This window comes from Melanaphis sacchari, unplaced genomic scaffold, assembly GCF_002803265.2.
Source record: "Melanaphis sacchari strain LSU unplaced genomic scaffold, SCAv2.0 Contig50_pilon_pilon, whole genome shotgun sequence".
In the NCBI taxonomy this organism is placed as follows: Eukaryota; Metazoa; Arthropoda; class Insecta; order Hemiptera; family Aphididae; genus Melanaphis; species Melanaphis sacchari.
In genome coordinates this window covers 748,717-774,567 of record NW_020271344.1, presented here as the reverse complement: position 1 = coordinate 774,567, position 25,851 = coordinate 748,717, and the positions used below count along the sequence as shown (strand labels likewise).

Genomic DNA, 25,851 nt, shown 5'->3' with positions numbered 1-25,851 from the left:
TTCAAATTTCATAACTAATTGAAAAAAAATAATACTCGAATATTTGGCTCATACCCAATATCGTTAATGACATTTTATGCGACATTAATATTAAAATAATGAACGTTTAGTCATACTTAAACTTAAAAAGATACAAAATTATCATTATTTTTTAAATATTAATTTGTTGCCTAAAATCATATTAATAATAACTTCATGTAATGTCCAAATAATTAATTATATGTAGGACCTCAATTACAAATTGAATGTTTTAAAATAAATATTTAACCATTAATTATTAAATATGACTAATTTAATGCGTGTTATTAACTATAATAATCATTAGTTAACAGAAATCACGAACATAACACCATAGTATTTTTATATAAATCAATTCTATATTTCTATAATATAATATAATATACATTTATAAAAAGTAGTTTAATTTATTTTTCAACGCCATGTATGTCTAAATATGTATCCAATCAATTTATTCTAAAAGGTATGCCATATTATATGCACATAAGCAGGGATTAAATAGGTCATTTTCGGAATTCCCATAGACTTATTCACCCGTGCAAAATAAACAATCAAAAAATCGAAAATATTAAATTTCATTACGCTATTTACAAATATAATACACGTTACACATTTGGCAGCATAGTTTACTATAGATTTATAACATACAAAAGTTCTTGACTTGAAATTAAATTTAATATAATGATTTAATTTTTAAGGAAAAGTGGTTATCGCTAATAACTTGCCAATCATGACTGTATGAAAAACAAATTCATAAACCATTGCACGGTTAGAATACGCCGTGGTGCAGAACAAAATATCTTGCCCTGGCACAACTGTGGACTTAGCAATTGACCGTATCAATGTCGATAAATTTATTGGATAGGTCACGGGTATAATATAATATAAGTAGATACATGAGCTACGATTAAACGCGCGTAGTGCACCACGTCGTGTGTTCGTGAAATCAATACCAGCTGCACGTTTAACATTTTGACGTTTCAACGCTGTCCTGAGTATTATCATAACGCAAAAAAAAAAACCAAGACGTTATATTATTTTCTCTGTGTATTATGATCCACCGCAATATTTACAATGAAACACGGCGCACATATCCTATATACGGTCGGACAACTCTAGTCGCGTTGTTGTTGTGTAGATGAAAAAAAAAAAGGAAATAGCCGATACATACTCGGAAATGTTTACAACTGCTATCATCTTGTCTTTTCATTAATCAATATTGGTATCAAATGAAAATAAAACACAATGTATCACATAATCATATAGTCATATAGAATGATACGTACTCACTAATATATTAAGTGTATGTATTGATTTATTACTAAATAGGCTAGATATAATTAATTATACAATTTTTTTATATACACATATAAATTTCTGGTCCTAAAAATTAGCATTAAATGTATATTTATATTTTACATATACCTACTGATCCCACACTCCTTTCTTGTAATTACAATAAATGCATATACCTACTTTATATTTATCATTTACATTTTATGTGCATAATAAAATATATTTATACATTTTGTAGCTATCGTAGGAGTTGGCTACTTGAAGCTTGTAATAAAAGCAAGATCAACATGTTTTCAAGTATAATAGAAATTAATAATCATAATTATAATACATTATTAGATTGTATTATATACTATTATTGAACACTGATATATTCAGATTACCAGGGTAGTTGCAATGTCAGTTTAATTAAATAAAAAGTTTTTATACATACATTTAAAGAAATCAAAGTATAAGTATTTCATTTTTTAATCATAAAGGATTATATAAATATTTTATAATTACTAATATCATTAAATCTCACTTAAAAGTGATAAAACTGTTCTATTTTTTTAATTTAAACGTTTATAAATAGGTAAATTACTAAGCTTTTTATAGAAGATTTTTTACTTTTCCTACCCAAAAATAGCAGAATAATTTTTTTTAACTCCTTAATTTTACTGAGTCTATACAATTATTTTTAGTTATCACGGTTTTTATTACATTTAAAAAAAAATTATTATTGTTAATCGACAATATTAATATATGATTCTTATTATCAATCAACTTTATGAAGTCAAAATATTTAAATTGTGAATCAATAAAAAAAATTTCAAAGTAATTAAGTAAGATAAAAATCAATTATTTGTGTGTACCTTATAATTAACATAGTTTTTTTGATTTGCATAATAATTTTATGTAAAAAAAAATAATCAAAATAAAATGTTATAAATAGACTACTGTTTATTTAATTAATTTTTATGTACAAAAAAAACTACTTTTACATCATTACAAAAATACTTTTTGCCATAAAAATATTAACAAATTACCTTACTTGGGAATGAATGTTAATTACTATGAGATTGTATTATAATATATTTATGTTCATAGATATGATTATTATACACATACATATTAATATATTATTCATTCTATGGAATAAAATTGATTCAGTGGTGTTGACTTAAGAGTATTACCATCTTGTTAGCATAGTTTATATCTTATCTACAAATTTATTTATAAGTACAAAGTGAATTTTCCTCTTTAAGCCAGCATCATATTTTAATATGTTTGACACTGTTATTTATTAACAAATGTTGTTAAAATGAAGTTACAAGTTAAGTAAAATGGTTTATAGGTATTATCCGTCTGTTTTTAATATTTACATACGATTAATAATGCATTTAGTAGGTAATATATAATTAGAATCTAAGTGCATTCTTATAAATTATATTAGTACGTGTATAATATATTAAATAATTTAATAGCAGAATTTGTTTAAATCAATGTTCTCATGAAGGATCTACGAAGAATTTAGAATTTTAGTAGTAAGGTACTATAGTATGAAAAAAAATTTTAATATATATTTAGTAAAAAATTTTTAATTAAATAACTATTATTATATAAACTAGGGTTATAAAAAATAATTTAAAAATTATAATTTTCCACAATATGCCAATAAATCATTTTGTCAGTCTTTTGAAGATTATCTGAGATCAGCTTCTACAATTCCAAGCCTATTGTGTTTAAAAAATAAATAGTTTTAAGTGATAATATAAATGTTAAAAGTGTACCTAATATAAAAATATTTATTTTTAGAACTGGAGAGAAGTGTTTGATAATGTTAACAATTCTGTTTTTATTTTATTATTATTTTTAAGTTATCATAAATTACGTTTGTATTATATTCATATATTATTTATATTTATTTAACTTTTATATATTTAATAATTATATTAACTCTCTATTTTCAGCTCTAGCTACAAAGCTTAAAAAAGGGTAGGTCAATCGAAATTGCAACTTAATAATATTTAATTTTGTAATATTATGTGTTAATTTTCTTACCAATAAAAAAAAAGAGCACGTATAAGGAACTAGAAATCAATTCAATGTTTAACAAACTATACAAACTTATAAACAAATACAGTCCACAATAATTCATGTTCAATTTAAACTTCTTTGTAGATTTCTTGTTCATACCTGATCATGCCATATATTTATTAAAATTAAATACTATTTAATTGTTGTACATATTTTAGTATATTATATTATAAAGAGTAAAAAAAAAGTTTACGTATATTATTGCACTAAAAGTAAGAAAAATTATAAATAATATAATGTATTACTCGGGAATATACAGTAGTAAACTAATCAATTCATATACAGCGCGTACGATTGTGTTTGTATAAACTTTAATTAAACAGCAAAGTAACCATTCCATGGCCGTTTTCGCGACCAACACCAGTAGACTTGCGAGTGGGTACATGGCGGGCAGATAACATTGTTTTGTCAACTCGGATGGCCAAGATAGCCAATCTCTGGCGGCGTACCTACAAAACACGTGACCCCGAGTAGAAAGATAGAGAGTGAGAAATACGTAGGTATAGACTATAGAGTAAACGGGATAAGATGACTGGAACCTAAGCATACGCGTCCGCAGACATATAATAATATGGTACGTATAATTGCGTAGTTAAAAATGAAATCGATGAAAGATCAACAACTTTAAATCAAACCTCCTCCAAAAATGTTTTTAAAAAATCTGCCAGTAGTAATCCAAAATAAGAATGTGTTAAAATCACTTTTTAAAAGAAATTGTTTTGCAATAAAAAACATATTTTTATAAATGTAATAAACACACACTCGATTCCTTCTATGAAATACTAACAAAAATTAAGCAATATTCGAATAAATTTAAAAAATGAAAATAAATTTTGGACCAAACTGGCATGGAAATGTATCTAGTAAAAAATGGACTCAACAAATCGATCCAGTGTTCCAATAAGCAGTATAGTGTATTTAAATAATATTTTACAAATTAAATTATATCCTCAAATTCATGTTTTAGGCTGTTTAGGTGCATAGGAAAAATATATTTTCATGAGTTTGAGACAGCGTGCTAGCTAAAACTTAGAGCCCAAGTCTATAACGTATAGATAATTTGATACTTTAAGAAAAAGAAGGCGTCATCATTGTTATTATTATATTATTTAATAGTTAATACCATCGGCTCGCTGTAACCGCTCAACACGTTAATAAATTACGACCGTGGCGAATTTTCGATGAAAACTGTGTAATAGTTCTTTTGTGTACACATCCACTAGATAACCGTGGTATACATGCATAGTACACGTACGTAATTGAAACGATCGCGCGTCAATATTATGTTTTATTGTTCCGTGTTTGTAAACCTTTTCCTACATCGGAACGTCTTTATAACGATTGTCACTAACGATATCAAAAGTACACAAATACGAAACTTAAGGTTTAATTTTTTTCGTTTGTTTATAAATTAAATATTGTTGAATCATATTTGTACTATGAATGTAATTAATTTTTTTTAAAGTATACAACGTTTACTATATTCGGAAATGTTACAATTAAGTGTAATCATAAACACTACATCGCCATTATAACTAAATAAATAAAAATATTTGTATTCTACGTGTTTTAAACATGTATTTTATATATAATTTTAAATGTAATTATATATTTATGAATATAAAACTGTTTACATTGTACATAAAAAGAACGACACTTTTATTGATCGATTTCCCATCAACAATAAATTAATATAAAAGTTGTTTAGAATATACGAGATTGTGACTTGTGAGCTTTAACCTTAAACTGTGGGAGAAGAGTGGGTTTCCATCACTTTTTTTGTAAATTTTAAAATACTCAAAATTCGTTTAAAAACAAAAAAAAAAATTAAAGAAATAACTTACAAAGAGCCCAGGATAATATTTTTACCATTAAATTCGATTATAGATCAATCTACTCTAATACAAAATAAAATAAATAAATAAATAATAATCTTTTTAAAATAAATTTTGATATACACTTGTTGAGACGAAGTTAATACTTACAGGTACGATACAAATTATATTGATGTATGAATACTAAAGATTAGGTATATTTTAACAAATTAGAACAATGTTAGATCGGGTTATATAATTTTTAAAATCTTAAGAATGGTATTAGTTTAAGTACTACAGTGTATTTTAATTTTGCTAATATTGAAATATCAATTTTTATATAATAAATAGAATTTTCATATTCTAAAAATATCTAGTTTCGAGTGAACTTCATATTATAATAAACATCATATTTATAAATATTTTATTAAACATTATCAATATTATAGTAAATCAGAATAAATTATCCAATCCTTACACCTGTTTTGATGGAAAATTTCCGGATTAAAACGGACTGACGGCTAAATAAGATGTAATAACTAATAATTAATAAGTATAAAATACCAGCTGGCGAAACTGGTCGAGTTTTAAACTTCTAACTTAGTATCTATGTCTAGACACGGATAACCGTCAACCATGGTTTAAGGTTGACCGATAAGGCAATCGGTAAATGGGTTATATAAACTTTTAAAAGAACATCATCTACTCCAAAAAAAGATTAAATTAAAAATGAAAATCCACATTTTCATTTTTGTATTAATATTTATCATCACACATTTTTTTTTTCTTAATGAATCATTAGTTTTAATTTAAATTACAGCAATAAAATCATTGCGTTTTGTTACATATGCATAAACATTTTATAAAAACAAAAACTATAATTTAAACTTCAGCCAAAATTTTACATAAATCAATAAGCTTAGTACACGTAATATATAAAAGAAATCATTACCTATATAAAACATAAAACATTATAGGTGCAGACTATAGATATTGTTGCAACTCCGTGACATGACATTTACGCACGTATGCTGATGAGTGATGAGAGTTGAAAATTAGCTTATAATTTACGAAAACGTAGTGAAATTTTAATGAATCATACTTTTGTGAAAAATAGAATAATTATTTTATATAATTAATTTTAAAATGTAATTACTGAGTTTTTAATGCACCATTGATACTATAATTTGATTTCCAATATGCTCGATGTCCATAGGATATTTTCAAAAATTAACTATCAGAACTAGATTAAATTAATAAAAATTTTCAAAATAATATATACGATACACTTAGTGGTTGGTACTTACATATACAATTTAATATGCACATTTATTTAGTTATTAATAATTCATTTGATTGCAATTTTTGTAAGATGAATATAAGTGTCAAAAAATAATAATATTGTATAAATAACCACACCACAAAAATAAATTTTCAAATAATTATAAATGGGTGTTTTAAATAAGTTACATTAATTACAATAGAAATCCTACAAGTTCGTTCATCCGTTTTAAATTTTACAACAGTAAAAATACTTCAAAATACTTTTGAATAATTTTTGATACAAATGAGTAATAATTAATATTTAAAGGTTTGTAATTATGTTATAATGTCATTTATAATAAATTAATAAATATATTAGACAGTCAAACAAAGACAAATGTTTTGATATCTCAATAAAATATTTTTTTTTATGTATATATATTATATATTTATATCATATAAATTATATTTTTACTATTGTCAACTGTTATATTTTTCAGAAATAATATTTAAAACTAATTTACAGTATACACTGATCTTCAAAGATTCAAGTACAAATAAATCTGTGAATAAATTTCGTTTACTGATATGTTATTTTGTAAAGTACACGTTTGAAAAGAGGGGACTAGTAGCAGAAAGGTCAATAAAATTAACAGTTTACGATTACACTAGTATATACGATAAAACGAAATAATTTAATGTAATAGTATTAGAAATTGTAAAACGAATATTTTAATGACTAGGTAATAATTTTATTATTTGGGGATGCTTTCAAATTTTAATCAACAAAAAAATCCGAGAAAGATAATAAAAAATAAATAAAACATATGCTGCAGGTACAAACATCGTTTCAATATTGATGAGGAGTTAATAATTATAAAAAAAAGATTACTGATCGCAATCTTTATATTAAAATTTTATTGCAAAGCAAAAATGTAGTATTTCAATTTTAAATAATCAAATTTTGAATTTTAAATAATTTAAATTAACATTTGTATGCTAATTTTACATAAATATTCAGAAAATGTAATAATGTAACCCTTCAAAATATCTTTAATCTATAATATCTATAAATTTAATAAACATATATTACGATTATAAATATCTTAAATTTCTTTATTAAGTTATTATATAGGTATTTATAATTATATTCGCTCCTAAATAAGATTTTAAGATTTTTATCAGACATTTCAATTGTACGTAATAAACTATTAAAGTGAAATACTAATTATCTTTTTTCTTAAAGTTTATCGTTATTATATTAAAAAATATATTGTTTATAATTTTGTTGTCTAGATATTTGAAAATAGTAAAAGTAGTTTCAGATTTATCCATTTTTAAGTTTCATTATTGGTCCTTAATTAGTCTAATTAATCAAGAGCGTTCCGTGTGTAAATTTTTTTGGTCTACAGTTAAGGCATTCATTTTTTTTAAACTATTTATGGTAATCTAAATAAGCCTTACGTTAAATTTAATTTTCGAATTAACCTTTGCATTCTTTACTTAAATATGTAACTATATTCAATTTTGATGACTCTCGGAAAATATGAATGTGGTCAATGGTCATCCAAAAATAATAATTTGTGATCAAGGAGGCATCTAGACAGTAGACATACTAGTAGCAAATTAAATTATATTTACAAAAAATACTGTTATTGTAGTTGATTAAAACTAATTACAAAAGATTTTAATGACAATAATAATTATTGAATGTTAAAACATAAAAATTTATGTATTTGTATATCTTTTGTAAAAGGACGAAAGTAGTAGCGCTGCTCTTCTATACATAGGTTTCGATCATACCACGTCATTCAGTAAGTTATTATAATATTTATATTTTATAGTAATTTTAATCAACGATGAACCATTGTAATCGAAAAACTGCGTGAAAAATACATGTTGGTCTATATTACTATAAGTATGTTTTATGATGTTATATTTATATTGCTTTAATGATAATTAATTTTTCTATTAGTTAAACTGTAGGTTGAATTCATTTTCTCCGAAAACGTTGCATTTATTATATTATTAGTGTTTAATCATTTATATCATATATTATTAATATTGACTTTTTGATTCAATACTGACTTACCATACAGAACGATATGAATAGATTCATAACAAAAGAATATCTGGTAAAATAGCGTAAGACTAATTTAAATGTTTTAAAAATTGAATTGTGTATGTAAAATATAAAAATTAACATAAAAATAAAGAATTTCAAATTAATATGAAAAATTTTTAAATGACAGCAAAATAACTAAAATCGTTATTTTTTGCTTGAATATAATTTTATGTTTATTGGGAATTGTAAATAATTTAAAAAAGTGATACAATTTTAAACTATATGTAACTAGTATCTACTATTGTGAAATAAGGAAATACTTATTATTTTCAATAAAAACAGACATTAATTAATTATGTATTTATTATTAATAATTTATTTAATTAATTAATCTAAATCATAGATTGCGATTTATATTCATAAGCTAATTATATAAAATACAAATGCGTAGACTTTTCTATACCACTTTTATCTTTCTTTTACACTAATATTTATTTTAATGAATCCCAAATATAAGATAAATAATATCAATGAAAATGTTCTCACAGAGAAAATGTATATTGAAAACCTAATGATGTAAAAATTTTTCATATAAATAATTGGTCGAAAAATATTTTCGAGATAATCGTAAAATATTTATTTTATCCTATTAAGTTAAATGAAATAGCTTACTATTTCATTTGAAAACATGCAACATAATATAATGGCTTTAGTAATATATATGATAATACGGATATCCATTGCAGGCATACATATAAAACAGGCTGTATGACATACACATTATTTACATTTGCTTGTTAATGCATTTAAATAACATTTTTATTACAATTTAAGATTACTTTTTATTGTTTTTGATGCAATTTTTAAAGTAAAACAAATTTTTTGACAGTCAAAAGGAAAAAATTCTCAGTACTTTTCTTAACTTTTAGGGGAAAAAAATCAGGAAATATAGGAATTCTTACACAAAAACAGTTTTTAATATTTTCTTATTTTATTGTTATTTAAAAATAAGTAACTATAAGTAATAGACATTTTTGTTAAATTTTTATTAGCATTTTTTATCTATGGTATAATTTTCAAAATATTTGATATTTAATTTTTTTTTTTTATATATATATAAATAGAAGAATTTTAAACTTAGAAATTTTATACATCTTTTACATTTAGTATCATATTTTATGTACTCAATGACATTTGGATTAACCTAGTATTACCCATTTACAAAAAACACCCATTCATATTCTTCTATGGTAAGTCGGTATTGACTCAAAAGTTAATAACAATAATATGATATAAAAAGATACTATTTTAATAATGTAATAAATGCAATAATTTGGGCAAAAATCAAATAAATTTTTCGTATTATAATAATAGAAATATAAGCTGACAATCATTTTGTATTGTTTTTTATACTAAATTATTTATTACTAAATCCAAATTTAACACATTATCAGAGTTTGGTGGCTTACTGAATGGTGAAGTACACTCAACACATACCGTAAAACAGAACAGTTTCCTATTTCCTTCTTTTTTTTTATTCTTTAAGAAAGTAATAAGTTCAACTGTGTGTGATCATGCTAATGAGAGAGGCCCTATGAGTTCACATTTTGAAATATTAATTTATGTTAAATATAGGTTGTATAAAATATTATTTAAAGTACAATAAGGAAAATAAATTATTATAAATTGATCAGTTAATACAATTAAATAATTATAATACATATTTTATCTTATAGAACTAAGATATTAATACAAACAATACATATTTTTTCTTAGGTTTACACATAATATATATATTATAAATAAAATATTGTAGTTTGTATCTTATCATCTTATTCATTTTACCCTTACATTTTTATCTAGAACTACGTGCTGTAGGTATAAAGCGGCATAAGAAAAAAATCTCCGGGAGAAAGTCCTGTTTTCCAAAATACGTTAGTAATAAATTATCAAAGTATTTTTACGCATAAAACAGAGCATAAAATCAATAGGTACATTTAAATTCTTAAAAGGGTCAGTAAATATACATATTACTTAGTTTCCTCATATAATCGTTCACACGCATCATTAATTATTTTGCATACTTAAATATAAGACATAAACAAGTTTTTGTTTCTATAAAAACCTAGGTTCAATTCATGCTGTAAAGAAATTCTTTTAAATCTTAAATTATTATCATCCTTACTGAAAAATTAACTAGGATTTAAACCAAAGTCATATACTGTATAAGCTATGTTAAATATATATATCAATACACATATAGGTACCTAATCAAGGTGCTACTGAACCAACAACATAGAAAAGAGAAGAGATACCTGTGTCTACTACTTTCTAGTAGGTACAAAACTCATTGGCTACACTGATGATTGATCGATAACTTAAGTGGACTTTTACATGTAAAACTTATGCACGAGTAAATCATATCTAGTCTAGTGTTTAGTTCTATAACAAATATAAATGTAACGTCCAACATGAATAAAAAGATTAATCTGAGGAAAGTCCATAAAAAATCAGAAAATTATTAGTTATTTCAAATTCAATAATTACTTATATATTAAAATTTTATTTATTAATACTTATAGTTTAAATACTACTAATAATTTTCCACTTTTCAATAAGCTCATAACATACATAAAATATTTTTAGATATTTTTTTTTTACCAAATTGTATTTATATTTTATGAAATTTGTAAATATTGGCCTTACCTAGGAAAAAGTTTAATAACAGTTAATAACATTTAAGAATAAAAATATATCAGATATTTAAGTAGGTGTTTTATGAAAGGCCAAAATTCAATATGAATTGATTTTTTTCTTAAAACATTTAATTTACTTAATTATTTATAATAAGTTCTAAAAATAAACTAGTCAATATTTTAAATACATTATTAAAATATATTTTAGTATTTTATTCAATTTTAAAAATATCAAAAAATATTTAATTATTTAATAAAAAAATTTCGAAAATTTAAAGTATTTTCTAATTCATACTTCAAAAATACATAACTCAAATGAAATATTTATTTGATATTATATGGAATGACCATTATTCATTTTATTTTAAAAAATAATTCATAATACAGTTTTTAATCTTAATGGTATCAAATCTGTTTAGATATTTTAAGTCGTAATATTTTAATATTAAATTATATAAATTAAACATTGGCATTAAACATTAAAATTATTATTATTATTAATTATTTAATAAGTTATAAATTTAAATAGAACAATTCTTATATTTTTGCAAGCTTACAACAGCAATATTTGATAAACACAAACGCATAAGAAAGATATAAGATTTAACGCATTTATTCATATCAAAATATAATATATTATATATGCATTCTTATGTCTTACAAAAACTAAGTATGGTAAGTATTTCTTATATTTGACAAAACTTAATCAATATTTGGATAAGTTAAATAAAAAAGTTTTGGCTAGACTTAATTAATGGGTTCTCGTCATACATTTTTTTTGTAGGTATGTAAGAATTCACTTCTGTCGCAATATCATATTCAATCGATTCGGTCCTATGCCAGCATCCATCTTGTTTTTTTTACTCTGTATATAACGACGGTTAGCGGTCATGTATGAATACAGACGGTTTGTGGTTTTTTTTCATCTCCGACATATAGTGGTGTTTTTTGTTTTAGATAAAAATCAGGACTTCCCTCTTCCCTCCTACCCACATCACAACCCGTGTCCAAACACATCGTCCATTCTTTACCCAGGATTGATTTCTTATAAATTATCATCATCGTCGTTCGGATGATAATATACACACAAACACACACACACAAATAGGTACAAAGAAGTATTTTTTAAGTCATCGAGATCTCGACGTACACGCACATGCATTAATCGGCCGGTGCCCGGTACAGGTATGAGGATAAGAGCGGGGTGAGAAGACCGCCTGCCGGTGGTTTTTAAGAGGAGACAGAGACAGACGTATAGCGCAGGTAGGATGGAGAGAACGATTGTAAAAAGGTTTTGAGAGAAGAAAAAAAATATATATATAATATATAGGTACAATATATATGCCGGTCGGCAATAAAACGAATACGTATATAATATTATATACATGCTAGTGTGTGCGCGCGTGCATATGTGTGTGTGTGTGTTGTCCATGGATATATGTATGTACAAACGTTCAGATGAAATAAGGCTGAACTCACACTAGACTAACCACAGGGTATAATTTTTGAATTATTCGCTTTACACACTAGGCGTATTGTTTAAACTATTGATAGTAAATTTAAAAGTAATAAATGCATTTCCATTATAGGCTATAGCACAACAGTGATTATAAGTATATATATATATATATATATATTTAAATTTTAAATTGTACATACAATTTGAACGATTAAGCGAGATAAGTTAATTAGAAGTTTTCTTGACATTTCATAAATGCACGGATATCAACTTAGTGAACGAAGATAAATAAATATGCATACATTATAATTATAGGAGCAATATCTACTCGTTGGTAAACAAAGAATAGTGAACGGACCCTAAATGCCAAATGGACCCAAATAAAAATCCTTTACCTCATGTTAAAGAAATAAAACGGCTTGTATTATTTATGGTATTTTTGTTATGAGATGAAACATTTTCTAATGATTATTTTTGCAAACTTCGTATTCAATATTATTTTAATTTAAAAATTGTGCATTTAAATGTATAAGGTAATAATAGCTATTTTATTAAAAATTAGTATTTAAGCTATAGTGGAATTAATCTCTGATCCAAAGTAATCCATACTTTGATACCAAATAAGATTTAAATATTATAGATAGGTATATAATTTACATTTCAAATAAATTGTCAATACAACATAATTTACAAACATAATTAGGCACTAATAGTAGATGTTGAACATTCCTAAAAACGTAACTCTCTTTAGTCTGTATACACTCTACAAATATGTATGATTAACTCTGGATAATTTAGTATCTAATGTTTACCAATTAATATTACATTATATGACATAGTTATCTATGCTATTTATCATAAAATTAAAATAGTATTACTTATTCCTTAAAATGGTAAACTTACCTGATTTATAAAATAGGTATTAAATGATTTGTATGATTAAGATTACAAATAATTTGTAATTTGTATTAAATCTTATGACAATAGTAGAATTATTTTTATATTATGTAAGATATATCTGATCATATTTATGACAAAATTGTTATTTTAATAATATCATCAAATCACCCAGCTATTGAGATATGTTAACCTACTTATATGTAAAATAAAAAACGAGTATATATACTACGATATATTGATTAATGAATTGGATATATTACATACCATTGTGTAATTATAGAATATTAGTATAATATATTTTTATAATAACTATAATATTAAAACAAATTTGATAATTTATTTTGGTTACAAATATTGTAACACATTTCTTTTATGTTGAAGTTCATGTTTTAAATATTTACTTTTCTGAACCACTGACAATTAAAACCGAAATGTAACCAACCAACCAACAAGATAAAAATAATAAATTTATACAATTAAAAATACTTATGGTTCTGTTGTGATAAAAAAGTCAGTGTTCAAATTTCCAGCTGTGATATATCTTTACTCTAAATCTCTAAACTCTGAATCGCGTGGAGTTAAAAAATATTCGTTCGAGTTTATATATATATTCATTTTATACATATAAGTATATGACTGTAATGGTAGAATAATTTAATATTTCGTCAAGTTGTTTTTTTCGAGAAACGGTGGAAACAAAATGATTTAAAACGTTAGAACCATTAACTCGAGTCGGCGGCTTTCGACCTTTGTAGCTTTTTGAACATGCAAATGCGTTTATCGACCATTATGTATCTGATTTATTACCGACTAGTCATGTAATTTTTAATACGAATCGTCGTGTCATTTACCAACTCGATCAGATATCAACATCACCACAACAATCATATATTTTAATGTAATGAAATTCATTTGTTTTTTCTCATTTATATAAATAAATAGTAAGCGTTGTGTTTTTAAAGTGACATTTAAAACGAAAATAATAAATTGTCAAACACAATCTTACTTTCACTCGCCAAGATTTTAAAATATTTTATAATAACTTGAATATTTTATTTTATTAAATACTTATTATTCCCATTGCTTAATTTTTGTATAATATAAGTATGCGCATTGTTGAAATACTGAAAAACAACCAGAGTAATAGAGAAAAATGTAGATATTGTATAAATCAGGCTCGTACACAAATAAAAAAAAATTTACAGTAATAAAATTAATATAACATATATTTTTTTTCGGAGGGGGGAGAGTTTGAACTCCCCAAACCTTCCTGTATACGAGTCTTGTGTTAATCACTCAATGTATTTTATAAAAAAAATATTGGTACACCTAATTAATAACTATACCGATTTTCTATTTATCGTAATCAATGGAAGTACAATAAATTATAATATTTGGATATTGAAATTAATTTTAATTAATTAGCTATTTGCAAATAAATAGAATTGTAAAAAAAAATAATTTAATAATGAAAGTTATTTTAATTTAATTTTTTTTTTTGCAAATTCAAAATCATCAAATCAAAAATGACTTATATACCTATATAATCGAATTTACCCTCATAATCTTCTTATCATAATGGTTTGAATCTGTTAAAATCTCTTTTTGTTTTTAAAAATAATACAAATTGTTTCCTCAGGCGATCTAATATATGTGCTGTCGAGTGACAGCCAAATACCCGTAATTTCTGTTATCTATAATTGTTACACGTCGTTCGTTATTGTGGGCGTATGAAGTTTTTAAAACTATTGTCTTAATAATATGGTTTATTCCTTTAAGCATCTTAAAATATTATTACCTACTTTAAAGTTTTAATATGATGTGCATTTTTTAATTAAATGTCCGTTTGACGTTTTGTACAGCATTAATAAGATAATTATAAAGAAAATTATTTATTTTTATAGCACTAGTAATGCACAAAATTCTTTGATAATTTAAATGACTTTTATACTGAATTTCTTTAAAAAAAGTTTTAATCGAGTTAGTAAAGTATAAAAATTAAACTCAATACATGAATCACCAATTATCGTATTATTTTGGTTAGTCAAGGTTAACTCCAACAAATATTGTTCACCAATTATAACTGAATTATTGGAGTTCTTGTATAATAAATTAATAAAAACATTGAAGGTTAATGATTTTTAAATTTAATTTAGGCGATTATGATTAATGGATGTGAAATAATCAAACTAATAAGATACCGATACAGTGTTAGGGAATTATTTAAGAACTAAGGAGGTCAATTTAAATATTATATACACATTAGAAGACTGAACTAGTAGCGCCAATGAAAATAAAACCTTAGATAAACACATTAGTGAATTTGTATCACTAAAATATGGGACAAATTACATACACTTTTCTTCAAATATCTATAATCATCGTTTGCCACGGCACTATCCCCCTAAATTAAGTAATGCACTCGCATTAATTATACTTGTAATGATCAGCACCACTGGATTGAACACACAGAACTTATTATGTATAAAATTAAGCTGTCAATATATGCTTTATCATAATTGTAATTTGTAGATCAATATTTAAAAAAAAACATTCCAAAATAAATACCTAGATAAAAGTGAAAATAAATAAATAAAAAAATAACATGAAGGTACATTTAAATTATAAACAATTAAATTTTAGATTTACATTTTAGTTATACATCTTTTTCAATCAAAAACAGTAAAATAATCAATTTTTATTATGTTACATAGTATGAATTATTAATTAGATGTTATTGGGAACAATTTTTTTTTTCATTACAATCATTTTGAAAACATTATGCCTACACGTCCTAGTGAATTTCTCCAGAAAACGGTGTAATTTATTAAACATATTGATATTTTATACATAAAATATAGTAATTATATATTTAATGCTACAATTAAGTTAAATGTTCATAGGTAAGATTCATACTGATGAAACATATTATCTAGTATAGCTCTACACAAGAGGACGCCGCACCCGTATGTGATAATGACTTAATGTGTTATCACTGTCTAACATACAACTTAGCAAATTTTCGTTCAGCAGAATCTATTTTATGTTGTTAGCTTTAATATTAGAGTAAATTTACCTATTATCAAACTTTAAGGTAAGAATTTATTTTAGGCCATCACATAGGTTTTTATTGATATTTTAATTTTAAACTGAGTTATAGTTATGTAAAATATTAAATTTAAAATGTTCATAACTCACTTTAAAATTATAATATTAATAAAAGCCTATGTGATGGCATAGATGCAATTCTTACCTTAAAGTTTAATAATAAGTAAACTTACTCTAATATTAAAACCGACAACATAAAATGGATTCTGCTGAACGAAAATTTGCTATGTCGAATGTATGTATACGGAGATAACACATGCGGGCACGACGTTCTTTTAAGTAAAAACCTCTTATAGTATATACCTATTATAATATTATGTATATATCTATAAACTTTTTTTTTAAATTCAACTGAACTGGTAATATTAATGTATGTAATATTGTAATTTATGGTTAGTGAACTAGTATTGAAATATATATGGCTATACGATAAGGTTTACTGTATTAACTGTCGCAACATCAACTAACTGTCCAGGAATCAGGATGCATATTTACGGATGCTACTCATGGATAATATATAATGGATAGGCCATCTCTATAATAAATAAGCTGCATACTTTAGTGTTCCCTAATGTAAATGTAGGTGTATAATGTATATGTCCCATGGATATCATATCGTTACCAGTAGTAACCAATAGATAATTATTCTGACTTAAAACAGATATACTAATAATAAGTGTTATTAATTGAATAACAACAACTAACAATAATGATTGTCATTTTAAATTTTAACATTAATAAATTCGAGCTTAAACGTATTGATCAAAAATTTACAACTATTTATATTACCCCGTAACTTGTCGTTTGGTAACACAACACAGATAGGCGATAGCCTAGTTGCCATTATCAATTTTAGATTATCTAGTCACACTGGATGATGGTCACATGAACTACGTAAGGGATGCCGTGTTGTTTGTTATCTAACTGTCCAATGCTTGAGGGAAACCGTACCTATACAACTACCTACTTAAATATCGTATACGGTTTTGAACAACACAGCCGCCGACAATGCCCTGGATTGGTTGTCGACTCTATAGACGCTACCGTGGTTTACACGATTCGTGAATTTACGACATAGGCAGCCATTACGTATAACTATGAAAACTCTTTATAAAAATGAATATTAGTCTACGAAATCTTTAAATCATAGAACATATAATAACTAATTAAACCGTTTAAAAATTAAAGGCAATAAAACAATTCAGTTGTTTCATTAATCTATTATGCATGTGCTTTTTCTATATTTATCCTATTTAATCGTGTTTATATTATGTAGGTATGATTAAAACTACGTGTTTACGATATTTTTCTATTTCATAATATATTATTACAATGCAAATGCAAAATGATTTAAACACTAATTATTTTTAAGCATACCTGCACTTACACGCATTGTAAGTTGTAATACGTATAGGTATTCTGGTATTTGGTACTCACTAATGTATTTCCATAATATTATTTTTAAGCTCGGTTACATATATGTGCTCGGTGCACAGCAGTTACATATATATATGATAATGTTTTTAATATTTATATTTTTTAATATGTGTTAAAATTATAACATATATATAATATAATAAGTATAACCACTAAAATAAGTGGTTAATATAAATAATTCTATTCAATAGTTGGAAAACACTGTACTAACCATAGAGCGGAGTGAGGTAATAGTCACTAAATATTTATGGAATCATAATATTAGGATAATAATATAATTAAATAAAAAATAGTATTCATTTATAACTTTAAAAATAGTAATAGATATTTATAGCTGTTATAGGAGCAATTTTAAAACTTCATTGTAAGTAAAATGTATTTATTATGTTGTTTACATCATCTGTATTGATATTTAGAAATACTATAATAAAAATAATAAAATATTCAAATAAACAGACCTGGGAAATATTCGAATACTTATGAAAAATAATACTTCAATTAATGTATTCCAATAATAATTAACACAAAAATAGTATTCCAGATAAAGTCAACATTATAAAAGCATTCCAAATTTATTATTTGTTTCAGTTATTAAAAAACATGATATTTGTCTTTGGGAGAATTTTAAATTATAGCTAAACTTAAGCTATATTGTAATTGTATATCATACGAGTATATATAATTATATATATTTATAATTTACAACATAACAATAAATATTAAAATAAAAAATGTTGAATAAAGTATTTGAAATGCTTTTAATATATTCATTTTAGAATACAGTACACTTTTGAGAAAAAGAATTCTAAAATTATTCCGAAAACTTTAAAAATATGTATGTGTAGATCTATTAATTTGTATGAACACAAATTAAAATTTGGCTTAAATTGTACAATATTTTTTCCGACTTCATTCAAATCTAAATTAGTAAGTATAAAACATGTTTTTATAACAATTCGTAAAAGTAAAAAATATATAAGGTTTTGGCCAATCGATAGAAACGATTCAGATTATGTTATTTAAGAAGAGGTTTACTCACGTAATGAAAAACTATCAACAAGAAGTAATAATGTAGAAGATTAAAATTATACAATAGTAATAAAAAGTACTTACATCAGATAAAGAAAATTACTATAAAAATTATATCATACAATACTGTAAATAAAAAATCATCCATGACTTTCAAGTTTTATTAGCTTTTTTATAAAATAATTATATCGTTTTTAATTTTGAGGTTAAATTCTCAAATTATTTACGAACATATTAATTACTGTAAGTTGGCATAGACTTGTTTTTTTTTAAAATGCAAACGATAAAATATAACAAAAACTTTAAAAGTGTTTTTAAAATCAATTAGGTTAATTAACTTTTATACTGAGGTAATAATTTTCAAATTAAATACCTTAATTATTAATGTGAATAAACGTTGTATTATTTTATTCTTATCAAATAAATAATATTTTGTAGCGTCGTACATTCATACTATAAATTTATCACAATTCACAACAATAATAAAGACACACCTATATGTCATATAATAGTTGTGTTTATGTATATGTACATTATACATTTTAAAATCAATGGTATTATTAATGTATCTGTAAATTGCATGTTGGGCAAGTATTGGAGTGACAATTTAATTTTTTTTCGCCAACGCTAATTTTTATACTATCATTAGTGAATCTATATATACATATAACTATATAAGATATTTTGGTATTAAAATGTTTTTAATTACTTTTGAGTATACAGGAAGTTGGGTTAATTATTTAAGTTTACTTCTCTAAAATTGCCTGCAGTGTTTTATGAAATACAAACACACATAAGTAAATGTGTTGGTAATGTACACTAATAACTAATAACTAATATATACTAATATGTAATCAACTCGATACTTTGATCTAAATACAATATAATATTATACCTACGTAACTGAAAAGCGATAGGTATCAAAATAAATATTTATATACCTACTGATCGTTTATTCCTATTTCGTAATAAATTGACTATTGACTACTATTTTAACGACACGATCTACATAGATAACTAATTACACGCATAGGTTAGATTAGTTTTAAAATAAAAATGTTTAGCGGGCAATTTATCTATACGTAAGTACCTATAAGATATAAATAACAACCTGTGCGCAATACCTATTTACATTTTACACATATTATAATCATTATTCCAAAAACATACTATAACAAGTACCTGTGTATCAAAAACTATTAAAACACAATATATAAATAGCCAATAGGTACACGTGTAGTAACTTCAACGCGTATAGTAAATATTTTAACATACTGTTTATAATAACGAAAAAACACGAGGCGTCGCAGAAGTAACCTTCGCATATTATATAGTTTTTCGCCGTATGGTATACTTATAATTTGTGGGCAGGTACATTGTACGACCGACCGTACGAACATTATAATATTACAGTATGCTATTAGGTACGAGTTTGAAAAACGAAACTGTTTTTTTTTTTTTTTGCTCAAAATTCGTACGCATCTGATGGCAATAAGCTATAGCTATATTATAATAATGTTGTGGTATCAAGGTTCGTAGTTGTTCGGAGAAATGTGTCTTCGTTTCTTATTTCTGCTCGGTGATTTTTCGTACTACTCCGGTCGTTTGACTGCACAGTCCGACGCCTGAACAGTTTTCGAGTCGGGTCAATCGATATTTCGATCACGGGGCCGAGTCGGGAGAGACGATTTGCGCGGTTACCGACGTAACAAATTCTCCACGCTCGTACTCGAACACACATTTACACGGGACAATAATCGTATTACAATAACGACAATAATAATAATAATAATAATAATAATATAATATTATTATCATCACAGTGCGTGGTGGTTAGGCGGTGGTCACCCCATACCGGTGGCGGCGAGGAATCCGACGCAGCGCGCACTTATCGTGGTTTGGCCCTCGGGGCTACGACATGGATCGCGGCCGCCGTCTCTGACGGTTAGTCTTGACCCCCCTCACCTCCCCGTTGACTGTCGGCCGCCGCGCGTAGGAGTGTCTGAACGTGTGCGCGAGCGAGCAAGACGACCGTGTGTCGGGGTTAACCGGCGGGCGCCCGACGGAGACGGCCGACGACCATGCCGCGCGTCGGAGTGGCCGCCATCGCACGCACACGCACACACGAGCGCGGGCGCGAGCACACGATCGCCGCCGAGTCCAAGACAACGGGCGAAGGAGGCGGCGGCGTCGGCTGCTGTTGCTCAGGTGCGCGGCCCATGGTGGGGGGGCGGCGGCGGCGGCGGAGAGCGCGCCGTACACACACACGCACGCACGTGCACACGTATAATACGCGTACACGCAAACGCACACAATGAAACCATAGACGTTGCCGGCCAACGCGCGCGCACGCGCGAGTGTGTGTGCGTAAGTACGTACGTACGCGAGCGTGTGTGTGTGTGTGTACGTATGCGCGCGCGCGATTCCTAAATAAGAAATCCGACCAGTGCCATACGGACGTAGAATGCACCACACGTATACGGCCGCCGTTGCCTGTTGCTCCGTGGTTACCGTGTAAACATAGTAAAAGCCGATATATTCTGTTGTCGTCGTCGTCGTCGTAAATAGGTAGAGTACGCGCACGTACATACATATATAAATGCGATATTGTCAATGTACACGTATAGTATAATAAGCTAAGCTATAAATCGTTTTTCACGAGTATTGTATAAATTTTACGTTTTCGCGGAAAAAATTGTTAAAAAAAAAAATTTCCGCCGTTTTTCTAAGTGCATGTGTGTGCGTTTTTCGTCTGCGCGTCGATCCGATTTGCCCAAAAAAAAATTAAAAACGGATTATACACGTCCGAGACCCGAGGTAAGAGACAACTTTACTGCAATCATAAAATAACTGCTATATTATATATTATTATCATGTCTACACCACCGACACACCATTGCGACGACCACTATTTCAACTAAAACACGAGCATATTACTTCTAACTATACTATATTTTTTACGACTTAAATATTATTACAACTAACACATGCACAACAACAAAAACTGCAACAACGATCGCTTTCATGATATTACATACGACACCACGCACCGTACCGAACGACGACGACGACGACGACGATGACTACCATTTTGTTATAGTACAATATTACTGCACCGACGGCAGAACAATAATGTGTGACCGACTCAAACAATATCACATTATATATTTGCGACCGTGCACGCCGTCCACTATATACAAAACAAGCCGCGATACTAGTTAGTAGTTAGTAGTTACTGTGCGGCACGCGCGCGTGTCGCCGCCGTCGTTACGAGTTATTAATTGAAAACGACGACTAGGACTGGATCGGCGGTGGCCCCCCAACAAATCCGAAACCTGTAGTTGTTTCCGACGGAACCTGCCGGGCGCGGAGACCGGCCCTGCGCCTCGTCCGCCGATAACGCGGCGCGTGCTCGCGTATATCATAATATCGTCATCGTCGTCGTCGTACACGAAAAACTGGTTCTACGCGGACACTGTTGCGCGGTGGCATTTGTGCCTCCGTCGTGAAGGGGTTTCGGGTGGCGGCGCGTGGCGAAAAAATCCGGACCGGAACCGGAACTCGACCAGATTCGGCCGTACGGCAGCCGTCGGTGATCTCCGGCCGGGTGGGGGCGTGCGCGCGTGATCCGTGGTCCGATGATGGCTAGAGGATTTCGTTTTTATTTATTTACCACTCGCATTCGGTCCAGTCCGTTGCATAACCTGTTGCTCGTGTCGTTTAACGTGTACACTACTCGTTTTCGAGTTCTTTTGGCCGCCCCCTCCTCGTCGTTAGGTCGTCATCATCGCCGTCCAAAACCGAACCGACGACCATGTGTCGTCGACCGACGATGGTCCCGCGTAACTGTATACCGATAATGATATTACTACATTATTATCATTGTTATTTGCTTTTCTTTCGGAGGCGCGGGGACCCGGTTCGCCCGAAACCCGTCGTCGGCGCGCGCTTTTGTCCATTGTTGTTTGTTGGCTCCACTGGTGCTGGCCCGAGACACTTCCGACACCGGCGGTGATGACCTTGAGCCCCGTCTCCCGCCGCCGCCGCCGCTCGCCCGGTCCGGTCTGTGCGGCAGACGCACACAAATACACAATGCGCCGACCGCACAATAGCCACGGACGATAAGTGTGTTTTCCGAACGGGTTAGGTTAGACTTGCAGACTTCGAGATTTTCGATTCGCCGGAATGACTCACCGAAACGCGAAAGCGATTCGATGTTTGCCGAACGGTCGTGCCGAGCGCGCGCGCGCGTTGTCGTGTCCGTCGGACCGACGATGATACGTGTTAATATAATATCGCTCGTATTATTTCGGTTGTTAACGACAGGTGCGTAATATTATAGTGACCTGGTACGCGAAGTCCCGATCGTATGATTTTTGTTTTCGTCCGGTATTCCGCAATAATAATATAATATCATCGATATGTTTAAATGTCTTATATTATATACATATTATATTACATAAATAGATTATCGATTAATAGTTGTCATAATACAATAATTACGACGTAATTAAAACCTCGCCTCGCGACAACAATAATCGTCGTTTAATATTGCAATTCGATAAGTGTAGTACGCATAATATATAATATACACATATTACCTGTATGGAGTACCCGTATACCGTAGTAACCTATGGTTTTCGTATCGTATATTTCTACAATTCCGATTTATCGCGAAACGGAATATTGTTCGTACGATATTATTATTACGCGGATTGTTATTAATATTAATATGATATCGCTGCCCGCGTTTATATTGGACGTTTACCCGTGACGGACATGTGTGCAGTGTACCTACACAAACGCAAAATCCGTCACGCTTGGCGTTCGGGTCGTTTGCACATATAATTACGGATTCCCGGAGGGATTTCGAACGATTATTCTAAAAATCTATAATAATAGAAAATGGAATATTACCACATAATATCACGCGTTACCTATATTCCTCGAGGTACTGTGTATGAGGAATACTGACCGAGTTCCGATAACAACATAATAGTATTTCGTTTATTGTTGCTATTATTATAAAGGGATGTATTTTGAAGAATTCCTCACTTCCACATTCTACCATACCGATTGGTATTTCCGTGTAGGGAACCTTATTATGCGGAAATTCCTTCAACAACGGAACAGTAAACGAATTGGTCGAGTGTCAATCGTTCTTTACTTTTATTTTCTTTTTGTGCCATTAATGAACCGCCAGCGATCAAATCCATCGTACTAATACGGATTCACTCCTATATTAAAATTCGTTTTAATCACGTGTACACGAAACAATATTCTTTGTTCACTTTCTCTTGTAATTATCAATAATTTTCGACTGGGGGTGTAATTCGGACGAAGGTCGTTGTTTTACGGTTTCAAAGTGTGTGTGTAAATAATATTCAGAATCTAGTTGAACATTTTTTCGACAGTCATCCGATGTTAAGTGTACACGCAATACGCATACCTACAACTAAAGTAGTCTCACTCCTAATTGAGTGTCATAATAACTGTTATATTGTAAAGTGAAAAATACTATACTAGATTATAACTTTATAAGGTAGGTCCAAACATTCCAAACTCGGTAAACCAAGCGTCTCAAACTTAATATTATTATAAAGAAAGAAATATTATTTTATTTTTGAGTATACGTGAATTAGGTGTATCCTGTATTTCTGTATATTTGCTGCGTTTTCGAAAAGAATTACAATTTTTTACAGTTAAAATAATATTTTTTATACATATTATACGTAGTTTCTTAAATACGAGTATTTCTGATAACTGCGAGTAACGTATGATTTATCATTTTATTCGAAATTATAATACAAGCTAAGATTGAGTCCATTTTAATTTTTAACATTCATAATAACGAAATATTTTTGTGTTATTTCTTGTTATGCGTAGACAAATAATTTTGACTCATAAACTCAATACATAATTAGTTTATCGTACATAAAGACCATATGTTTTTCGAAACATTTCATTTTTAATTAATAGCTTGTCAACTTTTTACGATTTTAAGTCAATAATGAACTGAAGATTTCGGTTTTTGAGCAGTTGTAGTCATAACTTTTTAAGTCATTGAGCCATAAAACATAAAAACAAATAATAAATATTTAGACACTTTTTACGATTATTCATTCTCGCTATTTTTGTTAGTGTCGTTTCATTTCATTGATAAACCTTTGTTGGAACAATAAAATCGCAGCATTCCTTGTTTCTTTTAAAAAAATTTGAAAATATAATATTTTATTACGATTTACAGTTTTTTTGTGTAACGTCTATTAAAATAAAATTTCTATTTGTAAGCGCAAACTTGGTTTAATCGGAGAAAAAATTAATAATGAGAATAATATATTTATTTTTATCTGTTAATTAATACCTTTAACTTTATTATTTCCGTTTATATAATTTTAGTTGTTCCCATTCGGCATCATGTAATCGAAATGTATTTGTTATTAGTATTTATCAAATTATTAAATCTAAATGCGAATGGCCACTGCGAATTTTTACAATTTATATCGATTATTGGTTCTATATTTATCTCTTTCTTTGTACTTTATAGTTAACTCAATGTCTTTACGTAGTTATCCTACCTACGTTAATTTATTCCTGAATATAATACATTTAATATCGGCTGAAGCTCAGTGTCAACCTCGTAATATTAGATTTAAATCGTTAAATACTGCATAATCATGTTGATAA

General features: G+C 27.8%; 1 protein-coding gene across 3 annotated transcripts in view; it reads left to right on the top strand.

The window, feature by feature from the left end:
* The first annotated feature begins 21,602 nt into the window (after positions 1 to 21,602).
* The window catches only part of LOC112599388 (protein grainyhead-like), a 103,191-nt gene continuing 98,942 nt past the window's right edge, over positions 21,603 to 25,851 (top strand). For 2 of the 3 annotated variants that reach the window (XM_025346278.1, XM_025346277.1), the window contains exon 1: positions 21,603 to 21,981. The gene's annotated coding sequence lies outside the window, so the exon portion shown is untranslated. The remainder of the gene's footprint in view (positions 21,982 to 25,851) is intronic. The other variant, XM_025346279.1, reaches the window with a different exon arrangement.